Source organism: Vulpes lagopus, chromosome 9 (assembly GCF_018345385.1).
Source record: "Vulpes lagopus strain Blue_001 chromosome 9, ASM1834538v1, whole genome shotgun sequence".
Taxonomy (NCBI): domain Eukaryota; kingdom Metazoa; phylum Chordata; class Mammalia; order Carnivora; family Canidae; genus Vulpes; species Vulpes lagopus.
The window spans coordinates 45,399,025-45,409,078 of NC_054832.1; the positions used below are offsets into that span (position 1 = coordinate 45,399,025).

At 37.0% G+C, this 10,054-nt stretch overlaps 1 pseudogene; it reads right to left on the reverse strand.

The window, feature by feature from the left end:
* Positions 1–471: 471 nt before the first annotated feature.
* LOC121499053 lies at positions 472–970 on the reverse strand (annotated as a pseudogene).
* Positions 971–10,054: the final 9,084 nt, after the last annotated feature.

A 10,054-nucleotide genomic window follows, 5' to 3' on the forward strand; every position in this document is an offset into this window, starting at 1 on the left:
TCATAATAGCATTTCTTCTGGTAAGAATGTGAGCTTTCAATTGATAGTTTAAAAAAAGGCAGAGGGGATCTCTGGGTGGCGCAGCGGTTTGGCGCCTGCCTTCGGCCCAGGGCGCGATCCTGGAGACCCGGGATCGAATCCCACATCGGGCTCCTGGTGCATGGAGCCTGCTTCTCCCTCTGCCTGTGTCTCTGCCTCTCTCTCTCTCTGTGACTATCATAAGTAAATAAAAATTTTTAAAAAATTTTAAAAAAGGCAGAAAAATACTTTTTATCCATCAGGTTTCATTATTTTAAAAAATTTAATTGTATTTATTTATTTTTTGGCTGCAAAAAGCTTTATTTTTTTCTATTTGGTCCAAGGCTTGAGAATGGGCTCCAAGGTGGTTAAAGTGCTCCTTAATGGCTATAGGGAGAAGCTCAGGCACAAGTCCAGGCATCAGGGGGATGCCAGAGGGGCTAGTCAAAGGCTCTACTCATGCTTGATGGTCATCCTTCAGAAGAGATCCTCGCCTAACCCAGCCAGCCTACAGAGGTTAGTCAGCTGGCCCCCCATCTTTCTGATGAGTTTCACCTGTTCCTCTGGGAAGTGGCTCACCAGGAAGTCACAGAGTTGGGGGTATGTGAGGGCTGAACCCAAGGCATGCAAATCCCAAAGGGCCTGGTTCAGGTTCTCGAGAACCAGGGCAGCTTCCATGGCATACAGGGTTGTACATCACTCATCTTAGGATGGCTTCTGCATGTCTTGGAAGAGGGTGTGGAGGCTGAGCTTTTGCATTTTCAAGAGCTAACGTGCTTCTCTTCAGCCAACTTGAGGAAAAAGGGCACACACCATCCAGAACCACATCCTCATGGTAGAAATAGAAGCATGGAGAGAGGGAGGTGTAGGAGGCCTGCAGATACATGTGGGCCAGGCAGTTGATGGCAGCCTCCCGCTTGGTGGAATAATTCTGACAAATCTGGGAGCTCATGGTTGGTGGTAATAAGGAACTAAGCTCAAAATAGGGGATTGGCTGGTCCTAGAGGCAGAGGGTAGCCAAGAGGATGGCCCCAAAAAGGTTGTGACTGGAAAAAAGTTTGGAAGGTGGTCACAGGCTGGTAGAAGGGGTGTCCCTTGGTCTGTTCCCTCCAAACACTTTTGAAGAAGAGACAGATCCAAGGGATAACCAAGTGCTTGCCTTTATGCATTGGAGTTTGAAAGTGATACTGCTGTTGAGAATAAGAATAAATTAGTATTTCATTTGATTTACATTTTTAAAAATAATTTTTATATCTTGTAAATTTGATACAATATTTTGTTGACTTAAAAAGTACATTAAGCTGATTACTTCATTTTTGCAACTTAGTCAATGCACATAATAAATACATTAAGGAAAAAAAGTAGAATTTAATTAATTACCATTAGTAGCTTATTTCTGAATTTCAACTGGCTGACAACTCTTCACTGAACTGATTCACTTTTTGCTATTTTGCAGAGGTACAGGCAAAACTAACAATCACAAAGAGTGCCAAGTCCTGGGAATTCACCAGGGACTCCTATTTTTGAAGAATGTTACCTAAATCTTTATCTGGGGACATCACTAAATGTTGCCTAGCTAACTGAGTAGCTTGTCAAATATAATAAATAATACTTGATTTATTTTTATTAAAAAATTGCAGTTCATTTTTCAAAAATGAAAAGCTATCTTGGTATTAATTCATTGCTAAGCATAGGACTGGGTGATTCCAAATTAGCATAAAGGCACTTCACTCAACATGTAGCCAACAGGAAAAAATTGGGGCTGTTCACATTTGATGAGAGGAGAGGCACAGTTCTTTGTTAACTTAATAATATTTAAAATCAACTAATGTTTTGATACATTGAGAAACTTCTGAAGTGCAAGTCAGAAAAACATGACAAAATTTTTCCAGAGAAAAACTGAGTTGTATTTCAAATTTAATACTTTGTGTGATCTCATAGTCCTGATTTTATATCCTGTGAACCTAGTAATTCATTTTATTTATAATTAAGTTCAACTAGTACAGAGACTTCTGTAGAGAGAAGACAGTTATGTTGGGAACAACTTTGAAAATTTAATTTTTAATGTAAGAAGCCTAGTTTCTGTCCCTTGTATTTTTTCTTTCATTAGAAATATTTTCTCTACATTGTGAGAAATGTAAATTATGCATTGGATTTTGAAAGTGGATGCACCAGTCAGGCCGGGTGGGCACTAATGAAGCCCTTGTAAGGCTTGGGGCTCCTGGTCAACGCTTCGTGCTTGGTCACGCTCTGTGGGCAAGCCCCTTGCCAGGGCAGGCCCAGGTGTTCCAGAGCTGGACAGCAGAAGAATTTTTGTCCTCACTGGCTGGTGGGGCAGAATGCCTGGAAAGGGTCACAGTCAGGCAGTTGGGGAGTAGCCCGGTGGTGTGGAGTTGATGGCATCATTGCAAATCCTCTCTTTCCCTGAAAAATTAAGACTGTGGAGTTTAAGGAAAAATTGTTGCTTGAATAAAAAAAAAAAATCTGATTACAGGTATAGAAAAGGCACCCTGACAAAGAGTACTCAATTGATTTTGCTTGGTGATTATCTTGACCAATTTGTTCATACCTTCTAGTCCTATAAATATTAAAGATAGGAATTTTTCTTAATTTAAAGAAAACACCATATTGCTTACAAAACTTATTTATTCAGTAGAGATGTATGAATAAATACGAAAATCTAGTGCTTAACGAACACCTCAGGCCTTTGGGCTAGGTCGAGATTCACAAATAACTTACCATGTTTGCCTCGATTTTACTGTCTTCCTTCACAAAAGTTACTTCTTGGAAAGAAAAACTTCTGTGTATAAGGAAACTGCCAGAGTTAATTCTTAAAGTTGTGTAAACAAAATCATCCAATGAAATCAATTTCATAAATTCCAAAAACTGTTCTAAGTGGAAGAAGATGGAGAAAATCTTTAATTTTGAAGGGAGCATTTCAAAACCTGCTTTTTTTTATTCCCCCAGTGAAAAACCTCTCTGTGCCTTTTTCCAGACTGAAAAGTTTTAATTTTTCATTTTGTGGGGGCAGATATGAGCAATACAACAAAAAACACAAAAAACAAAACATCTGACTGAAAGAAAAAAGTACTACAGAGCCACATTTTAGTAGATAGACTGTCTTAGGAGTTATGGAAAAGAAATCTTGAAGATGCAGGTTTTAAAAACGAGACCCAAATAACACATCCAGGGTTATTCTGTGCCCATTAAGCTGAGCTCTAACTACCTTCCCAAACAGCTTAGAGGTTGGTCTAGGGCACTGAGCACGTGACAGCGTTGGCTCACTTTGTGGGCGGGAGTCAACATGCAGGCCTGCAGCTCCTTTCTCTCCTGCTGGGTTTTCTCCCATGGGTTCTCTGAATCCTGAGCCTGGCATACGAGCAGATCTATGCTCAAGAAGAGAGAGTCAACTCTTCCTGTGGGGCAGTCCTAGCGTTGAGGCTGATAGCAGAGGCTAGACACAGGTTCATGTACCAGCCCATCTTCGTGGTTCTGGTCTCTCGATGTTTTACTCCACATTCAGCTTTTCTTTCCAAACTCTAGACAAAGAGAGTCACACCTCTTCAGGCTCATCCTCAGACTCAGAGACAATAGCTTTGCATAGACTTCTTCACCATGTCCCTTCCTACTTGGAGTTGAATTCCTGTAAGTTCCTATTCAGTATTATTTGTAGTCGTTCTTATCTACAGTGCAGCTTATCTGATTGAACCTTCAGTGATACACACAGTCTTGCAAATACAGTGGATTATCAAGTGCCGGAGGTTAGGGAGAATTGAGATGATGGGGGCAGAAATTGAGACAGAAGAGTTAAATATGACACAGGTCATCAAATACCTCATATTTTATGATGGGTTTATATGCACTTTATAGAATGAATCTCTTAGAAGGTAAGATAGAACTTAGAATCAAGATACAACGTATGGATGCTTTCACTGGTTGTTCTTTAAGAATGAGTTTCTGATTGTTACTTATTTTTAAAAATTTCTTAAAGGTTTTATTTATTTATTCATGAGAGACACAGAGAGATAGAGACATAGGCAGAAGGAGAAGCAGCCTCCACGCAGGGAGCCTGATGCGGGACTTGATCCCAGGACCTCAGGATGAAGACCTGAGCTGAAGGCAGATGCTCAACCACTGAGCCACCCAGGAGTCCCTCTAATTGTTACTTATCAAGAGAATCTAATTTTTATCTGGATTTGTAACTTCAGGAAAAAAAATGATATTTCCTAGCCACCTTATAGTTAAGGATAGCTAATTTATGGCAATAGATTGAGCAGAAATGTGTGTGCAACTTTTAGCATGTATGCTTGGAATGAGGACGATACCATTTTACATTTTCGAAAGAATTGGCCCTTCCGTTTTCCTGTTGGTTAGTATGTAGAAAAGTGGGCTGGGGTTTGAGTTGTTGTCTTCAACCATAAAGTGAAAGCCAAAAGCTCAGACCAGTGGAATAGCAGGATTAAAGGGGTCTGAGTCCCAATATTTTTGTGAAGTCTCCGGGCCAAAAGTTCTTACATCTAAACACAGTAAAGAAATGCGTATCAACTTTATTTCATTTACTGTTGTGAGTTTTGGGTTCCTCAGTTAATCATATATGATTAATAGGGACATTTTAAGTAAAAATTACACGTTTAAAATTTATAACATGGTGCTTTGATATCCATATATAGTGAAATGATTACTGCAGTCAAGCTAATTAATATATCCATCTCTTCCCAAAGTTAACTTTTTTTAATGAGAGCACCTGAGATCTAAGCAAATTTCTAGTATACAATACAGTAAGATTAACAATAGCCATCATGCTGTACATTAGCTTTTTCGAATTTATTCATCCTACACAATTGCAACTTCACACCTTTTGACCAATATATCTCATTTCTCCCACCTTTCTACTCTCTGCTTTTGTGAATCAACTTTTATTTAGATTTTCAGATATAAGTGACATCATGCAATACTTTTTCTTTTCGCATTATTTCATTTAGCATAATGTCCTTGAGTTTCACCCATGTTGTTGCATATGGCAGAATCTCCTTTTTTAAGGCTGAATAATATTGCATTGTACGCATATATCACAATTTCTTTGTCTATTCATTCATCAACAGACCCTTCGGTCACTTCTGTATCTTGGCTATTCTGAATAGAACTGTAGTGGACATGCGAGTGCAGATTTCGCTTCGAGGTACTAATTTCATTTCCCTTGGATATTTACCCAGAAGAGATATTGCTGGATCACATAACATTTCTAATAGGATTTTTTTCTTAAGTAGAAGGAGAAAATGATGACTTCCATTACAACCCTGAAAAGAAGAAAGGAAGCCAGAAGTGGTTAAATTTGTAGGTAAGACCAAGGACTTGGGAGAGTGCATATCTATTTTTGAGTGATATAGAAAATAATTAGTGACAGATTTTGTCAGAGAGACAACATGGTAGAAGTGAAACTGTAGAAGTTTACTTTAGACAGACCTAGGTTAAATCCTTTTCTGGTACAAAGTAGGAAATGCTAAAATGGATTTAAGATGACAGTGTCTGTACTGTGATTGACCTAAGTTAGTAATAAGCATTGAACTGATTCTTACAGTGCCTGGTCCATAGTAAACCCTCAATAAATATCACATCATTAATATATGGACAACAGGTCTTTGTTAAGAAGTTATTACAGTGATAACATGTTAAGCAATTCCCACCGAGAATTAAGGTGGAGTTTAGAATGCTGAGCCAGTTCCCCCTTAAAATCCCTCGTCTGTATTTCACACTTTTTTTTCTTTCTTAATGTCTATTGAATCAATCAGAGTTCAGGTAACAAAGTACTGGAGGCATTCCAAGCAGAAAAAATATTAGGAAGATTAAGTGATTTCAAAATCATTAGATGCCTAAAGAAATAAAAGTCAGAAAGTCACCACTCTTTCTGATTTCAAGAATATATACTACAATAGCTGCAACTTAGAGTTACGAACAGATTGATTTCTAGACCACCTGATGTCACAGCTTTCCCATACCCATGAATCTGGTAAGATAGAGAAAAACACAAAATCCAGCTACTCCCCCTGCTTGTCCAACTATACCATCCTAGGGAAGTCTCCACTTCCTTGACACCTTCAAGTGTGGTACGATTAATCTCATTGAAAGAACCTAAGCTGTATTGAGAGGCCTAGCCATGAAGGAGTGTAGGAAAAACAGCTTTTGATTTCCAATTTCTGTCATTCTTAGGGATGGGGGAATAGAAGACTATAGAAATGAATGCCAAATGGAACAATATCTAGCATGTGAAACATCCCTATGCAGTCATTAGAATGACTAAATTAAGAAGACTAACAGTATAAGTTTTAGGATATGAAGCAAGTGGAATTTTTCATACATTGTTGGTGGAATGTTAAATGGCACAATTTTGGCAAACAGTTTGGCAGTATTGTATAAAGCTAATGACACACTTACCATGCAACCTAATCATTCCACTCCTACATATTTACCCAAGAGAAATAAAATGTGTTTCCATACAAAGACTTGTGAACTACTCATAGTAGATTTATCACAGTAGCTCCAAACTGGAAAACAGCCCAGGTGTAGCAGAATCCATAAGCACATTGTAGAATGTTCATACACTGTAATACCAATCAATAAATATGAGGAATGTGTTGCTCTAATAAGCAATAATGTTACTCGATCTCAGAAATCACGAATGAAAATAATCATGAGTGAAATAAACCAAACCCAGAATTATATACTGCATGATTCTATTTATGTGAAATTTTAGAAAAGATCAATCCCACCCATGGTTTAGAAAATATTTCAGTGATTATATCTGAGGGTATGGAGGAGATTGATTGGAAATTAACACAAGGGAACTTTTTTGGATGTTGGAAATATTCTATATCATGATTATCATGGTGCTTACATGTGTGTATACATGTGCCAATGATCATTAAACTCTATATTTAAAATGGTTTCATTTTATCTTATGTAATGTATATCTCAATAATGTTAATTCAGGAACTGTGAAGGATCTGAGGTTTTACCTAACTTTTTCCGAACTCTTAATCAGTTTGGGCTGAGATAACAAATTACCATAGACTATACAGATTGAACAACAGAAATTTATTTTTCATGGTTCTGGAAGTTAGGAAATCCAAGATGAAGGTGCTGATAGATCTGGTGTCTGGTGAGGGCTCTCAGCTTTGCAGATACCATTTTCAGATTGTGTCTTCACGCGGTGGTGTTGGGGAGAGAGGTGCAAAGAGAGAGAAAGAATGAGAGAGAGACAAAGCGAGAGCTCTCATGTTTCTTCTTACAAGAGTACTAATCCTATTCATGAGGTTTCCACATGGGTGAAGGCCTCATGGCCTAATTATCCCCTAAAGGTCTTAATTCCTAATATTTATAAAAAATATAATTTTTTTTGATAGGGGAGGAGACACAAACATTCAGGCACTAACAATACATATAAAATCACAAGACATTTAGGTCAGACACAAAGACAGTTTATTAGTCACAGCAAAAGCATCAGCTAGTTGCCAACTTCATAGCACCAGTTCCTTGAGTTTCAGTCCCTGTAGGGTAATGTGCTGGAAGTTGAATGGTAACTATACATGCAGAATAAATAACAGGGGATAAATCCTAGAATTAAAAGACTCTGATTATATATTCAACTGCTGGTAAACTCCTCATCTCACTCTGGAGATAGAGACTTTATCTTTACTCTAGAATGTAAGCAAATCTCCTCCAGGAAGGTCTTTATTGCTCTGAAACATCTCGGGGGAGGGAGATATCTCTAAACTTTACTCTCCTGCAATGTCACCTTATATAAAAATATTTTTAAACTGACTGTAAGTGCCTTTGCTCAGAACATCTAGAAATGTGAGATATTTATGGGCAGTTTTTAAAATAAACTTTATGTTGGGAAATAATTATCTATAATGATTGACCTGTAGTATATTCTGTTAGTTCAATAAAATATTTCAAAGAATATGTACCATTTAAATATGCCAAGCTAAGTTCAAGCCAGCTGTTTGTGCTTCATATTCAGGAAATTCACATTACCTAATTACATTTCCAAATGTCTCAAAATAAAATTTAGATCATTAGAACTTTGGGAATTCATTGAATCGGTCACTAATTTTATAAGAAATTCTCTTTCAATTTATATTATAATTGTTTACAGTTAAAAAAAATCATCATGCATTTAATGTAGAATTTCTCATTCTCTTTGTATTTATTGCCCCTTGTGGGTAAAAGTTATAAATTGGAAGGGAGCAATATTAAACACGTGAAAATATTGTAATATTGTTTGCCATACAAAAATTTTTGCAAAGCTAATCTTAAACACTTTGTATTCATTCAACACTGTTTATTTAACTGAATGCATAGCTTGTATCTAGGTTGATGCCTCGTTCTCAGGGCATCGTCCCTAGAGCAGAATTGGATAGTCCAGTTACTGGGAGCTCTTTAAATTGCAAAGACTGTTCTCACAGCAGCACAAAGCAGCATAGTTTGGATTTAAAAAAAAAAAACATGTGGCTAGAGAGTCAGGATTCTTTTCAAATGAGTCAAGGTTCAGATTTGAGAATAAAAATCACAAATGCAAATTTACGGATAAACAAGGATGAAAATTTGGAAATAATATAACAAGTTCATGACGTATATATGAGAGGGGAAATAAGCTTTGATTACTGCATAAAGCAAGATGAAAGTAAGGGTGTTTAATTTAAGAGTTATTTGGGATAAGATTGTGTGCCTGATGGTCCCCTAAGAAAGTAGCTGTCCTAGCTAGGAGGCAAGTAGAACAGCTTTGTGGAGTCCCAAAGAATGGACACGAGGCCTAGAGCACAGTGCCAGTGGGGGAAGCAAAATAGGATGTCTGTACTGATTGCTCTGTCCTTTGGACTTCTGAGGCTGAATTCAGCATGAGTATAGTAAAAAAAAATTTATCTAAAACATCTGAAGGGGTAGACTGGGAATGTATAAGAGGAAATTGAGACCCTAAGGATTGTTGGAATTCTAGTAGGCATCTTGCTACTTAGAAAATGACACTAGCAGACTCTGGGGGGAGAAGGTATTGAAATCATGAATAAAACATAAACTTGAACAATATCAGAGCTGTTTATTTGACCTTTATCTGATCTCAATGATTGGGATCTGTGGATAATAATAATAATAATAATAATATGGGGCACCTGGGTGGCTCAGTGGTTGAGCGTCTGCCTTTGGCTCAGGTTGTGATCCTGGGGTCCTGGGATCAAGTCCCGCATCAGGCTCCTTGTAGAGAGCCTGCTTCTCTCTCTGCCTATATCTCTGCCTCTCTCTTTGTGTCTTTAATGAATAAATAAATAAAATATTTTAAAAAATCTTTAAATAATAATAATAATAATAATATGAATATAATATTTTCCTGATATTTACCATATTGTGAGTAATTTTCAAACCATTTTATACCTGTCAACTCACCCTAATTATTACAAAATCTTGTCATAGAAGTACTGTTATTATCTTCACTTTATAAATGACTAAACTATGGTACAGAAAGTAAAGAAAAATGCTCATAGCCACAGAAAGAACTAGTAACTGAAATAATCAGTAGATGTTCTGATGTATAAACTCATTGAAAGAATTACTGGTTCATGGGAATCTTTAAATGATAAAAAATAAAAGTCCCAGCCCAGTTTATATATATGATGTATAAGGTTTGCATTTTATTATATTTTTCTTAAAGATTGATTGATTGATTGCTTTATTTTCCTCTGTTCCTGGTAATCTTCTCAAATGGTTTCAGATCAGTTCTATCTAGAGGTGACTGTCAAGGCATTAAACTCAGCCTCTAATTGTTTGACATATAGTTCTAAGACACAGAAAGAACTGTAAGAGTGCTAGGTTTCTTTCTTAGCCAGTAACTACTAAAATTTAAGTAGTACTGGGATTTGTTTTGTTTTGTTTCTGTTTTTGATGCAGTACTAAGCTAGGCAGTTAGGAGCATGGGCTCTAGAACCAGGCTATTTAGTTCAAATTATGGATCTAACACTTAAAAATATTTAACTCCTCTATGGCA